Source organism: Sapajus apella, unplaced genomic scaffold (genome assembly GCF_009761245.1).
Source record: "Sapajus apella isolate SASKATOON/1434 unplaced genomic scaffold, GSC_monkey_1.0 scaffold17, whole genome shotgun sequence".
NCBI lineage: Eukaryota > Metazoa > Chordata > Mammalia > Primates > Cebidae > Sapajus > Sapajus apella.
In genome coordinates this window covers 11,504,308-11,518,559 of record NW_022436957.1, presented here as the reverse complement: position 1 = coordinate 11,518,559, position 14,252 = coordinate 11,504,308, and the positions used below count along the sequence as shown (strand labels likewise).

The following is a 14,252-nucleotide window of genomic DNA, read 5'->3' as shown; positions in this document are numbered from 1 at the left end:
AAGCTGTGCCTGCAGTCCGCAGGGAAAGGTGCCCCTGCTCCACGCACCTCCCCGGGCCTTTCTAAGCCTTGGCCCACAGGGACTCTGGAGGCTGAAGCTCTTTCAACAGGCTACAGCACATGAAAGCCAGGCTTTCGGTGCAGGCCCCTAAGTCATCAAGGGCACATCTCAGGAGCCTCAGTATATAAAGCATGTTTTCTATTAATAGCTTTTGTATTTAATGCTTTGACATCTGGGTACTTGTTAACACCACAAGGACTGTCTCTCCCAAGGTTGGCTAATTCCTAGAGAGAACAGACAATTGCAAGAGCGCCTTTCCTGTGTAATCCAGAGCTTACAGCTCCACCATCTCCTTTATCAGACTCTTATACTGGGGCCACTGTTCTCCTGCATCAATCACTCCACGGTCAGGTAACAGCCAAGTGGGGACAGCCCTCTAGGCCCCAGAACACTCTGAAATGATTCAAACTAGCCAATCCCAAGCCTGCTTACCCTGCCTTGCCTGTTTCTTCCCACTGAAACCACAATAAAAGCTCTTGCCCACATTCTCTCCTCACTTTCTCTGCCTCTTGACCAACCCTGGTGCTTCCCCATGTGGCTCTGCATGGTGTTCCATGCCTCCAGCTTCTAGGGAATAGCATCAACTTCTTCCTTCATGACAATCATTCCCATGTCTGCATGTCTTACTATACCTGATTAAAACAAATCCCAGGTACCCTTAAAACACTCAGCCTCCACAGCAGACTAAAGCTGGGAGCATGAGGGAAGCCTGTAGCTGCTGAGCCTGCAAGAGCTCAGGGGCCCCATGAGAGTGTGGTCTGTGGATTTTTAACCCCAGTCCTCCATTAGTTAGCTGTGTGACCTAGCAGGAAAGCACTTAACTTCGTTGAGCTTCACTTTCTTCATCTGAAAAATGGAGACAATAATATTGCCATCAGAGAGTTCTTGGGAAGATAAACTAAGCACTTGGCAAATATGGAGTCACTTAGCACTCATAAATATTAGTTCCCTTCATGAGGATTTTCCAGTTATTTGCCTTTATCTTTCTATTCTGTTTAAAGAATATTCTTCTGTTTAAAATATACTCTTGCCGGGCGCGGTGGCTCAAGCCTGTAATCCCAGCACTTTGGGAGGCCGAGGCAGGTGGATCACGAGGTCAAGAGATCGAGACCATCCTGGTCAACACGGTGAAACCTCGTCTCTACTAAAAATACAAAAACATTAGCTGGGCATGGTGGCGCGTGCCTGTAATCCCAGCTACTGAGGAGGTTGAGGCAGGAGAATTGCCCGAACCCAGGAGGCAGAGGTTGCGGTGAGCCGAGATCGCGCCATTGCACTCCAGCCTGGGTAACAAGAGTGAAACTCTGTCTCAAAATAAAAAAAAAAAAAAAAAAAAAAAAATACTCTTTTTTAAATTTTTTGAAACAGGGTCTTGCTCTGTCACACATGCTGGAGTACAGCGGTGGGATCTCAGCTCACTGCAGCCTCTGCCTCCCAGGTTCAAGCGATCTTCTTGCCTCAGCCTCCCGAGCAGCTGGGACTACAGGTGCCCACCACCACACCCAGCTAATTTTTGTATTTTTAGTAGAGATGGGGTTTCGCCATGTTGGGCCAGGCTGGTCTTGAACTCCTGGACTCAGGTAATCTGCCCACCTTGGCCTCCCAAAATGCTGGGATTACAGGCAGGAGCCACCACACCTGGCCTACAATACATTAATTTTACATTTTAACCATTATTTACTTATTTGCCTTTATCCTTTTATACTGGTGCTTAAAAACAGATGTATGATACAAGTCACAGAGGTAATTAATTTTCTAGTAGCCATATTTAAAAAGTAAAAAGAAATAGATGAAATCCTTTTTAATATTTTATCAAATATATTCAAAATATTATCACTTCAACTTGCAATCAATATAAAAATTATTGAGATGGTTTATATTTTTTCCATAGTAATTTTTAAAAATCTGTTGTATATTTTACACTCAGCACATCTAAATTTGGATGCTACCTTTTCATCAAAAATACTTGATCTACATTTAGATTTCAAAAAATTTATACTTGAAAACATATATACACAAACCCAAGTGGTTCCAAACATTCTTAAAAGTTTTGCTGCTTTTTTTTTTGGAGATAGAGTCTTGCTTTGTTGCCCAGGCTGGAGTGGAATGGCATGATTTTGGCTCACTACAACCTCCGCCTCCTGGGTTCAAGCAATTCTTGTGCCTCAGTCTCCCAAGAAGCTGAGATTATAGGCGCCCACCACCATGCTTGGCTAATTTTTGTATTTTTTAGTGAAGATGGGTTTTCACCATGTTGGCCAGGCTGGCTTCAAACTCCTAGCTTTAAGTGATCCGCCTGCTTCGGTCTTCCAAAGAACTGGGATTACAGGCGTGAGCTACCACGCCTGCCCCAAAAGTTTTTCAATAACTGAACTGAATAGCAGTTTTTTAAATTGAAATTTAAATGAATGAGAAGTAAATTAAATCCTCATTTTCTAAGTTACACCAGCTACATTTCAAGTGCTCAACTGTCACATGTGGCTTCTGACCACTATACTGGATGGCATAGTTTCATGCCATTTAAAATATATTCTTAACAATCCTGTATTTCAGGCACTATTTATCTTACCAGTGTATGGATCCTAATATTCTAAAGTAAATAACAGTATTATAATGTTCTATCTCTGCATTCTAGAATACAACATATCATTTAAAGTTGGTAAGATTTTTTACCTTTAAAAATACTCCTATCACAGCCAAGTTATTTTCTTCCAGTGCTGTATCCTCAAAGTTTTCAAATTTGACTGCATTCCAATGCAGCTGAAACACCATGAAAAGAGGGTTAACACGTGACTATACAGGATCTCTCTAGAATAAACCCACAGCTTCAGTCAACCTATGACATTTAAACATGATTCCTTACCCAAAGTCAAGCCATTAAGAAAAGCACAAGACAATCCAAAATGAGATAGAAACAAAGATCAGGGAGAAATTTAGGCAAGAACAGCAATTAATATTTATTTGGAATAAAAGGATTGGGAAAAAAATAAAGTAAAATTCATATAGCAAACTGAGTCACATTTCAGTAAGGGATCAACATTTACTCATTCCCATTCTGATTTGCATGAAATACTCACAGCCAAAATCCATTTATATCTAAAGGAGAGAAAATGTTTATATGGAGACAAATTCTCCTTATGGGAATTAGACGAGTTGAAGACAGGCCAGGCACGGTGGCTCACACCTGTAATCCCTGCACTTTGGGAGGTCAAGGCAGGTGGATCACTTGAGGTCAAGAGATCGAGACTAGCCTGGCCAACATGGTAAAACCCCGTCTCTACTTAAAAATATATAAAAATTAGCCAGGCGTGGTGGTGGGTGCCTGTAATCCCAGCTTCTCAGGAGGCTAAGGTGGGAGGATCGCTTGAACCCAGGAGGTGGAGGGTGCAGTGAGCTGAGACTGCGCCACTGTACACCAGTCTGAGTGACAGAGCAAGACTCTGTCTCAAAAAAAAAAAAAAAAAAAAAAAAAAGCAGAATACTGATTGCCAGGAGCTGGAGGGAGGGTGAATGGGGCACTACTGTTTAACAGGTAAAGTTTCAGTTTTGCAAGATGAAAGAATTTCTGGAGATGGATGGTGGTGATGATTGTACAATAATGGTAATGTACTTAATATAACACAACTGTATTCTTAAAAATGGTTAATATGATACATTTCATATTATATGTATTTTACCACAATTTTTTTTTAATTCCAATGAGTTCCATGCCACTGCTCACAAAGAGGTCAATACTACCATGAAGAGAGTTTGACGTGTCCATGTTAACATGACACTGTTTCTTTAACTCCTTACAAGACCACCAGATCTTGCTCTCACCTGATTTATCTGCAGAATCTTCAAATTCCACAAAGAACGAGTACCCGTTATTCCAGATGTGGAGGCAGGTGACTGGGTCATAAGAGATGGTGAGTGGTTTTAAGCCGGGATCATAAACACTGTCTCTCCACCAGATGTTGATGGGTGACTGTTGATTGCCCCCAGGAACCAGGTCCACGCTCTCCCACAGTGGATGCACTAGGAGAAAGCAGGTCAGGCTTTTATCAAGACTGTCCACTATCTAGCAGCACACATGAGACAATTCCCCTTCTGGAGACCCTGTCAAGGCTAATGGAAACTAAGAGCTTTAGCAATTAGCCATTCAAGGCCTTAATCAGTTGACCAAAGCAAAGGTTAAAAACAAATCAGAAAGCACTGTGCAGAGGAAGAGCATTCTGCCATCTTGAAAATCTAACTCGTCTCAGTCTGCCTACTAGGCTCACCTAAACCAAGTGCAATCAGTCCTGTGATAATAGTAAAATGCATGGAGATTAGTGCCATGTGGAAATAGGTATTCATAAATGAGTTTCTTTTCTTCATTGAGAATTTCCCAAGCCCTAAACCCCTAAACTAGATCTAAATACAAATTAATTCAGTTTCCAATAACAGACTTATTTTCTTTTTTTTCACCCTGCACATTCTAACACATGTAGACTTATTTTAAAAAAAAATAAATGAGGGAAGAACTTTGAGAAAGGAAACATTCAATCAAGTACTGTCAGTGTTTAATTGGTTGGCTGGTAGAAATAAAGGCTTGCCTAGCCTGCATCCTGTAAGATGCTCACCCCACATAATTGTGGGTGCTGAGTTGAGTTCACCTCCTATGTAAGCAAACTCTGAGTACCAGGCAGCCATCCTACAAAACCTGGGTAGAATATGAGCATTGCTAAGGTCCCTGGAGGTCACAGTGCGTCACAGGGATGTGGAGATTATCTATTAAGGTGTACACAAACAATTCAACCCCCACAGGCACTGATGACATTGCTGATGCTGATTTTCTTCCACAGAGTCAAGCACCAGGTCTCTGGAGCAAGCCCCTGCTAAGTATCAGCAGACTTGCTAATAAGACAGATAGGCCTGTTGAGACCCCCATGTGTGATAAGCGGAACCAGTGTATATCAGTTTGGGGTGGTCCAGTTCCCTGTCCTTTAGAAGCACCATGGATGAGTAGAATCAAGAACAACAGGAAAACTAGGACAAACATGAATTGAGAGAAATTATTACCAATGATCCTCTGCATCTCACCCCACCACTAAGAATAGGTCTATGGATTTGAGAAATAACTAGTCGAATCGCCGGAATATGGCAGGGACACCCTCTTGTTTCCATAAAAAACCAGAAACCTGCTTCTGGTTTACTCTGACAGGAGCGATAGTTCTCCTGCTTCAGTAGCAACCCAAAGATGGAAGTCTAAAATCTTAGCTTTGGCTTTTTATTTTTTTTGTGTGTGGGGATAGGCAAAAGTTTCCCAGCAATATAGACAATGAGCTCTCTTGGGAGTGTCCAGACCAGTGATCTCCACAAGGAGAGTGCCTATGGTCCCAGAGGACATTTGGCAATGCCTGGAGACATTTTGGATTGTCACAACTGGAAAGGGTGCCAGTGCCATCTAGTGGACAGATGCCAGGGATGCTGCTAAACATTCTACAAAGCACAGGAGGAAGCCAACACTGCAAAGAATTATCCAGCCCCAAATGTGCCCCAGTTGAGAATCCCAGTCTATAGAAACTCCAAATATTCTTCTTTTTTTTTTCTCTCTTTCTTCCTATAACACAGTATTCTCTTATCTCCAAAGAGATCTGAACCTAATTTTAAAAATTAACTTCACCTTTTACTATAGATTAAAGGGTACACATGCAGGTTTGGTATATGGAGTGACACTGAGGCTTGGGGTCCCAATGGTCCTGTCACCCTAGCTAGTCAGCATAGTACCCAACAGGTTGAACCCAATGTTTTTATTTTTCTTAGTATAAAAGAATTCCTTGCAGAAGAAGAATTTTCTGTTTTAGGAGCCAAAAATTAAAAATGCATTTGAACTGGCACAATATTTCAATATTGTAATCTGATCAGAATGCAGATTCCTTCTAGAAAGCCCTTGAAAGGCCCTGATTCTATTTTTAAAGATTCCTGACACAAAGAGACTACACCTCTTCGCCTCTGAGACACTCAGACTGTGGTTGATAGTTTCAGAATTCACACTCTTCAAAGCCATTCAATGAGGGTCTCCTGTGAAAAACAGGGAAGAACTGGAGTTATCAGGTCCCTAAGACGATGCCTTGGTCACCCTTAATTGTTTCCCATCTTATTCATGAAATAGGAAGTATCAACATTTACACCCATTCAAATGCCTCAATTGCTCTTTAATAGCCATAATGCTATGATCAATTTATGCCCTTGAGTTTACAAGTTCAGTTTCCAGAAGGTTTTGTTTCCTCATATTCACTTCCTCCTTTTTAAACAAAGACCATCTAGGCTAGACCATCCAAACCACTGTGTAGGGAGGCAGTCCTTGGTTACTATTCTCCAGTTGAAGCCAACTTTTTGCCAAGGGCTTGTTTTGCTAGTGATAAGCTCACACTTTTCTTTTCCTCTCCTCTTCCCTTCTACCATTTTGACAAAAATACAGATAGAATGGTTTCTTAGCAGTTGTCATACTTTCCTTCAAAACAGGAATCTGACGACAAAGCATTCTAACAAAGGCTTCATTTTCAGGTTTTTCTTATATGTAGAAAATGAAATTGTGACTATTTCAATCATGGTTTAAGTGAGCAAAGGGCACTCTGTCATTAAAAAGGTGTCAATAATCCGTCACTGATGAGCCACAAAACTCCTTTAGATTTCATGATGAGGATGCACTTGGTCTTAGTTCTCATTTGTATGCCTGGTCCTGGGTTTGATTTATTTTATGCTTGCACCACCTATTTCTCTAGCCTGTTGTGTGTCCCTGGGCCCTTCAAATGTAGAAAGCTCATTTCTGCCTCAAGCCCCTCAGTTCCTGATTCTCCTCCTCTGCTGGAATCAATTTCTCCTCATTTCACTTGGTGCTGGCTCCTGTTATTGCCTTTTCACTTCCTCTCCTCTTTGACTACCCTCTTATAACATGATAGGACTCTGGTTTTGTCCTTCACAACATTATTATATGGGTATAGTTATAATTATATGCATACACGCTTAGTTAAAGGCCTCCTCCACTGCTCTGCAAGCAAGCTGGCTTTCAACTACTACAGTGAATCTAATTAATCAGATGAAGTGTATCACTGAAGAAGTTTGCTTCTTTTTACCTTATTTCCCATTACCCTCACGGATCACAGTATTTTTCTTTAATAATCGTTCAGGTTTATCTCTTCCTCGCCTTGCCGAGACCACTAGCCTAGTTCAGAACTGTATGCCGCAGACGTCACACAAAGCTTCTTGGTCACTTGTCCTCTTTTCTCACTTCCCTGTATCCCCTGAGTTCAGCCACTCAGCAGTTTTCCCAAATTACCAGCTTTGTCAGGGTGCTCCTGTGCTAAAGACAGTACATCAAGTGGAAACTTCTGTGTCCAAGTGCCTATGTTTTTCTATTAGTACACCCCTCACTTATCTAATCATTTCTCCTCATTCTTTCCAAACCCTGGTGTTCCCATGCTGCCCCCTTGGTAAATCCTAAATGAATGGTGCTGTAAATGTAAAACACCCAACAGGCTTTGAAGATGTGGTACAAAGTAAAGAATGTAAACTCAGTAATAATTGTTATATGGATCACATGTTAAAGTGATAATATCCTGATATACTGGGTTAAATAAAATGTTACTGAAATTAATTTCGCCGATTTTCTTTTCCCCCTTTCTAATGTGACTATTAGAAAACTGAGAATTACATATGTGGCTCGCATTATACGTCTATAGGACAATGCTGCCCTATACCCTCATGTGCTTTTTATCTGGTCCTTTGCTATGTACTACCCTTCTTATGAGGGATGTGCTATTTCCTCATGTAGCTGAAGACCATCTGTGTTGGCCTTGGCTTTAGTGCAGTGATGGGATACACAGGGACCCTCCGTATGACTTGGCTGAGGATGATCGCAGAATCACAAATTGCCTTGTTAGGGCATCATCGGCACTTGGCTGCCGAGTCCATTAGCCACAGGATACACAGGATATCCTAAAAGCACACATTTCCTCGTGGTCAGTTCCAGGGCTAATGGTCAGTCCCAGGCTCCTAATCCTCCCATTGCTTCTCTTGAAAGTTAATGAAAGACAACACAGTCTGAGGCATCCTAGCCTCTATCAGGTGTCCTTAGGAAGATACTGCAAGACAAGCCTTTTAACACAACTGTCTTCATCTGTACAACCCCCCCATGACAAGTTTACCTATATTACAAACCTGCACACATACCCCTGAACTTAAAAGTTAAATTAAAAAAACAAAAAACTATTGTTCTCCAGGCTTTGGTTCTTCAAAATTAATTGGAAAAATAATAGAACTTTATAACACAGTTCAGTTATAATATAGATCACAGTGCTGTCAAATACAACTTTCTCTATAGATGAAAATGTCCAGTATGGTAAGCTGTAGGCACATGAGGCTATAAAATGTTAATGCATTTAAATTTACATGTAAATACCCACAACGGCTACATTTAATTGTGGCTACATTTTAGACAGAGCCATTCTAGTCCAAGTTATCCTAAAAGGAAATGTTTCTTTTCTAAAAGTAGGGAGATCATGAACATTAAGAATCATTGGAATAAATATTAAATTTGTACTATTTACATTATAGCTGATACTCTTTATATGTAATTAAGAATTAACATTATCAAATTAATTTTCCTATGGTCCAAGATCTCATGCCTAAATCTTTTTTTTTTTTTTGAGACTGAGTCTTGCTTTGTCACCAGGCTGGAGTTCAGTGGTGTAATCATGGCTCACTGCAACCTCCGCCTCCTGGCTTCAAGCGATTCACCTGCTTCGGTCTCCCGAAGAGCTGGGACTACAGGTGCGCGCCACCACGCCTGGCTAATTTTTTGTATTTTAGTAGAGATGGGGTTCACCATGTTGGCCAGGATGATCTTGACCTCCTTACCTTGTGATCTGCCTGCCTCAGCCTCCCAAAGTGCTGGGATTACAGGCGTGAGACACCGTGCCCGGCCGCCTAAATCTTTTCATGTGATCATTATGCTAAATTTCACTAGATGATATACTAAGTGAAACTGATTTTATTTTCATATTGGATAACAGGTATAGGCCTTTATTTTTATCTTGTTATATTACAAGTCCCCAAAGTTAGGACTATTAACAGTTACTGTCTGCTACTTGAGATAACAGCAAACAGCAATCTGAGTTGACAGCTAAAGATTATCTCCGGGGAGCATTGGGAGCAAGGATATGAGCACAGGGCACAGGGCTGACCTGAAATGCTGCTTTCTGGAATTTGTCACCAACCTCTTACTTTCACTCACTCTTTATTGTTTTGCCTCCTCTTAAAATGGTCAGACTTAGACATCTGAGGCAGGCACTGAGCCTATGATGATGATAGCAATCGTAGTACTAGAAAGAAAAGAACAACTGAGTTTCTTTTCTTTCTTTTTCTTTCCTTTTTATTTTTGAGACAGAGTCTTACTCTGTTGCCCAGGCTGGAGTACAGGTTCCGGCTCACTGCAACCTCCGCCTCCCAGGTTCAAGTGATTCTCCTGCCTCAGCCTCCTGAGTAGCTGAGACTACAGGCATGCACCACCATGCCTGGTTAATTTCTGTATTTTTAGTAGAGATGAGGTTTCACTATGTTGGCCAGGCTGGCCTCCAACTCCTGACCTCAGGTGATCTGCCCTCCTAGGCCTCCCGGATGAGCCACCGTGCCTGGCCTCACAACTGAGTTTGTAACCCTCAAGAATCTTGGGTCATTCTTGGTCACAGGTGTACACTAACCTTTCACTGGGGTACTGAGCTTTCAGAAACAATGAGAATTGTATTTACAACTGAGCAGATGAGGGTCCAGAATATAGGAATAGGACCTGTTCAAAAGCCTAGGGGAACAAAGACCACAATATTCTTCATGGGGCAAACAGGTTGGAACAGTGAAATACACCACAAACAAAATCAAATGTTGACTGGCACCTGTTTTTTCTAGTAAGTTAGAAACAAGAACACATCATATAATATAGCTAATTAATGAAGGGAACCCCACCTCCTCGGGGGACCACTGTTTGGTTTCTGTTGGCACTTTTAAAAGCAGCAAACTATCCTAATGGCATAGGCTGACTGGACTTTAGGCATTTAACTTTCAACTTTCTGTAAATAAAGACAAACAAACTAAAGATCAAGGCAAAAACCCCAAACTCACACAAAACGTTAGTAAAAGATAAACATGACTAAATTTTTTCCATGTTAAGCCTTAGAATGTACAGTGCCAGGGGTCGGAATTATCCAGTTTGGGTAGGATGTCGGCACATCTAGCAACCATAAATTTGTTATGAACCCGGCCAACTTGTTTTAATGAGAACACAGTCAATGTTGGTAGAAAACAAAATAATATAAATAAAAAATAAAAATTATAATAAAAAATATTTCTGAAGCAGTTTTAAGGCAATGGATCCAGCTAGAACAACATTATTAATGGAATTCCTTTTCTTCTGTGCACGGAGGTTCTCAGATCCTGAAACAAGCCAATATTTGAAAATTATGTAAATTCCTTGTGAAGAGTAGAAAATATATTTAAAAAGCTAAAAGATATACTTAGCCAATTCATTAAACACATCTCTCCACCATCACAGACATCTCTCCTGTCATCTCAGTGGTCCTCTCCCAGGGTCATTTTGCCCTCCCTCCGGGGGAACATTTAGCAATGTCTTGATACATATCTGAATGTGAACATTTGGGGAGTGCTACTGGCAAGAGATCAGGGATGCCGTTCAACATCTAGTGAGCAGAGAGCAGCCCCCACACCACAGAATGATCCAACCCCAATGGCCATCGCGCCACAGTGCAGAATCCCTGCAACATCCAGACGTGGATAGTACCTTGTATTTCCAGGAGGGGGATGAGATGAGAAAGGCTTGAGGAAGACCATTTGCTATGTCACATGACCTTCTGTGTTTACAGCAGAGCACACACTTGCAAACCAGTCAGCTGGAATTAACTCTGCAATTCTTAACTGTGGACAGAATATTCTGAAGCATGAATCCACTGAACTGCTTGCCAACATTCATGTGCAGCTTCCAGCAATTTAAGATTCACAGAAATAATTTGCAGTTTGTGGATCAACCTTAGTAAAAAGACAACTGCTAACAAGAAATAATAAAGAACAGGTTCCAGAATATCTGAAATCTTCTCTAGTTTCTGCATGACATCATTTTAACATTTTAACATTTGCCAAGAAAGAAGGTTCCACATTTATTTTACTGGATAGAGAAACAGTTATTCTCACAGTCCATAAGGCATATAATCTCACACTGGAATGCCAATGACATCACAGCTACAAATGCTTAACACGTGATTTTTATAAAACCAGCAAGTCTTTTCTCCTCTCTTTAATGAAATAGTGTACTCACAGGCTTATTTCTGGATTTTGTAAGTGCAAGCACAGAGGCTGCAGGATGGCTTGGGTCTTGGAATCTGGAAGGTTCTCCACAGCAATTTGCATGGAGACACAGGACGAATGATCCTCAGGCTGTTAATCACCAGCATCTTTACCCTGAAACCTTGATCAGTTCTCAAACAACTTGCAGGAATCCAATAACCTAGAGGGAAGAGGGTAGGGAAGCAAAAGCTATAGAGAGTTAAGATCATGGGAAAACTTCTAAGTAGGACAATATTCAGACCAGTAATACATGCCCTTAGGTGGAGGGGATGGCAAATGGGAGTCGATTATCCCTTTTGTTCCTCAAACTCATTGGTCACCCAAGATGACAAACCCATTTGCTTTCCCTGACATTCACTTGGTGCTCCTGCCCACCCACCAGCCATATGGACTTCAGTTCTTCCAATTCCTGTCTTTCCCTCCGGCCTGTGCAGATGTTCTTCCTTTCCTGAACTCTTCCTCCATTGGTGCCTGGTGAATCCCTACCCCCACTTCAGGTGACTGACACCACCGTCACTTCCTCAAAGCTTCCCTGACCACGTGCTTACCAGGTCAGCCCAGAACCTGCCTCGTGGTCACAGTGTTTATGGAAGTTGAATTAATATCTGACCAGGAATGTACTTTAAGAATGCATCCTCTCCAGTATCTAAGCCCCAAAGTGGTAGGGACCATGTCTGCCTTGATCAGAGCTGCATCTCTTAGGGACACAGTGCCTCATTCAAAATAGGTGCTGGGAGTACTAGCCGAGTGACCTGAGCAGGCTCCCTTGGTGACAAAGATGTTGGTCCTAACTTCAAGAACCAAGAACTGTGCCATTCTGCCAGCACACTCTGAGACAGTACTAGGGGTCTTTCCTTTACTCAAACGCCGCCATCACCCATTTGTAGGGGTGTCTATACTTTTAAAACACTTTTAAATATTTCTCCTTTGAGAGGGGGGTCTCATATCCCTATCTAAAAGATCCAAAGGACCCCCCAAATACTGCCTGATCTAAAAGAGGACCCTCCCTGAATATGAACCTCATCTAGTCTCACAGGGCTGGGATTCTGCCAGTGAGCACTTTCATTTCAAACTATATTGTCATTTCTTTTGCTCCAAGCACAGTGGTGGTGCTATAATGCAAAGATGACCAAGGCTTCGAACTCTATCTTCCAGGTACCTAATTTCTCCCTTAGGAGCCTCTTGAAATGCACATACTATGGGTAAGAAAAACACAGAGCAAATCAGTTTACAGCAGGGTGTTTTTGCCACCTCAGATTCTGCCTTCTCTTGCCAAAAGAAGGGCTCTCAGCAGTATGGCCATGCTGGAGTAGTGGTGGGGGTTGGGGTAGGTGGGAACAGGTGTCAAAAGGCACAAACATAGGAGTTGAGGGGCACTAAAGTCACATTTCTCTTACAAATCTGAACTTTATTGCTTCATACCATCTTTCCAAGAAGAGTGTAAGATACAAAACCCATATCATGGTCCCCAGTGATGCTGAGCAAGGAGGCAAATATTGTGCTTTCATCCTCCCCTCTTTGTGTACATTCCTGCTAGTAATTGGCTGTGAATTAGCTCTTCTCCTCTGTACTGCTGTCCTTGACCTTCCTCCGTCTGAGCTAGAGAGAAGGCTACACCTATGTGAAAGATGGGAGAATCATCTCTGTGTGCACTGTGAAATGAAGCACAGCAGGGTGAGAAGCGAGTCTTTCGGCACAGTACCATGAGCTTTGCTTTGCATATGCGTCACCTTGCTAATGTGCGCTGAACTCAGGGAGCCAGAGATGTGCAGCCGTTACATTAAAGAGGACTGGTTGGAAGTCAGTGAATCCCATGGAGGTTCCTTATCTCTAGGCCTAACTCCCTACCTGAGGTCTTTAGGCCAATGTATTAGCCTGTAATAAGGTACCATAGACTGGGTGGCTTAAATATTTTTGTTGTCTTGGCTGGGTGCAGTGGCTCACACCTGTAATCCTAGCATTTTGGGAGGACGCGGTGGGCAGATCATGAGGCCAGGAGTTCAAGACTAGCCTGGCCAACATAGTGAAACCCAGCCTCTACTAAAAATACAAAAATTAGCCAGGCATGGTGGCGAGTGCCTGTGGTCCCAGCTACTCAGGAGGCTGAGGCAAGAGAATTGCTTGAACCCGGGAGATGGAGGTTGCAGTGAGCTGAGATTGTGCCACTGCACTCCAGCTTGGGCAACAGTGAGACTTCATCTAAACACACACACACACACACACACACACACACACACACACACAAAATTTGTTGTCTCATGGTTTTGAAGGCTAAAATCTAGAAATCTGAGGTCCAAGTTCTTCGCAGGGTTCCTTCCGAGGGCAGTGAAAGATCTGTTCCAGGCCTTTCTACTTGGATAATTTTATGTGCCAACTTGGCTAGGTCATAGTACCCAGATATTTGGTCAAATACCACTTTAAATGTCACTGTGAATGTATTTTTTAGATGAGATTAACATTTAAATCAGTAGACTTGGAATAAAGCTGATTACCCAGCTGGGCGCTGTGGCTCACGTCTGTAATCCTAGCACTTTGGGCGGTCGAGGTGGGTGGATCACCTGAGGTCAGGAGTTCAAGACCAGCCTGGCCATCATGGTGAAACCCCACCTTTTAAAAAAAAAAAGCTGATTACCCTTCATGTGGGTGGGCTCTACCCAATCAGTCTTCAGTGAAAAAAGACAGGTCCCCTGAGGAAGAGGAAATTCTACCTCCAGACTGCCTTTGGACTGGAGCTGTGCCACGGCACCAGTTTGTGCTCACAATCCAGTCTGAACATGTCCCCAAAGTTCATGTGCTGGAAACTTAATCCGCAATGC

General features: G+C 42.3%; 1 protein-coding gene across 7 annotated transcripts in view; it reads right to left on the bottom strand.

The window, feature by feature from the left end:
- The window catches only part of CA5B (carbonic anhydrase 5B), a 131,684-nt gene that overhangs the window by 113,736 nt on the left and 3,696 nt on the right, over nucleotides 1–14,252 (bottom strand). For 5 of the 7 annotated variants that reach the window (XM_032285968.1, XM_032285965.1, XM_032285966.1 and 2 more), the window contains exons 2-4: nucleotides 11,408–11,596; nucleotides 3,880–4,077; nucleotides 2,734–2,820 (exon numbers count right to left, since the gene is read on the bottom strand). The gene's annotated coding sequence lies outside the window, so the exon portion shown is untranslated. The other 2 variants (XM_032285970.1, XM_032285971.1) reach the window with 2 other exon arrangements.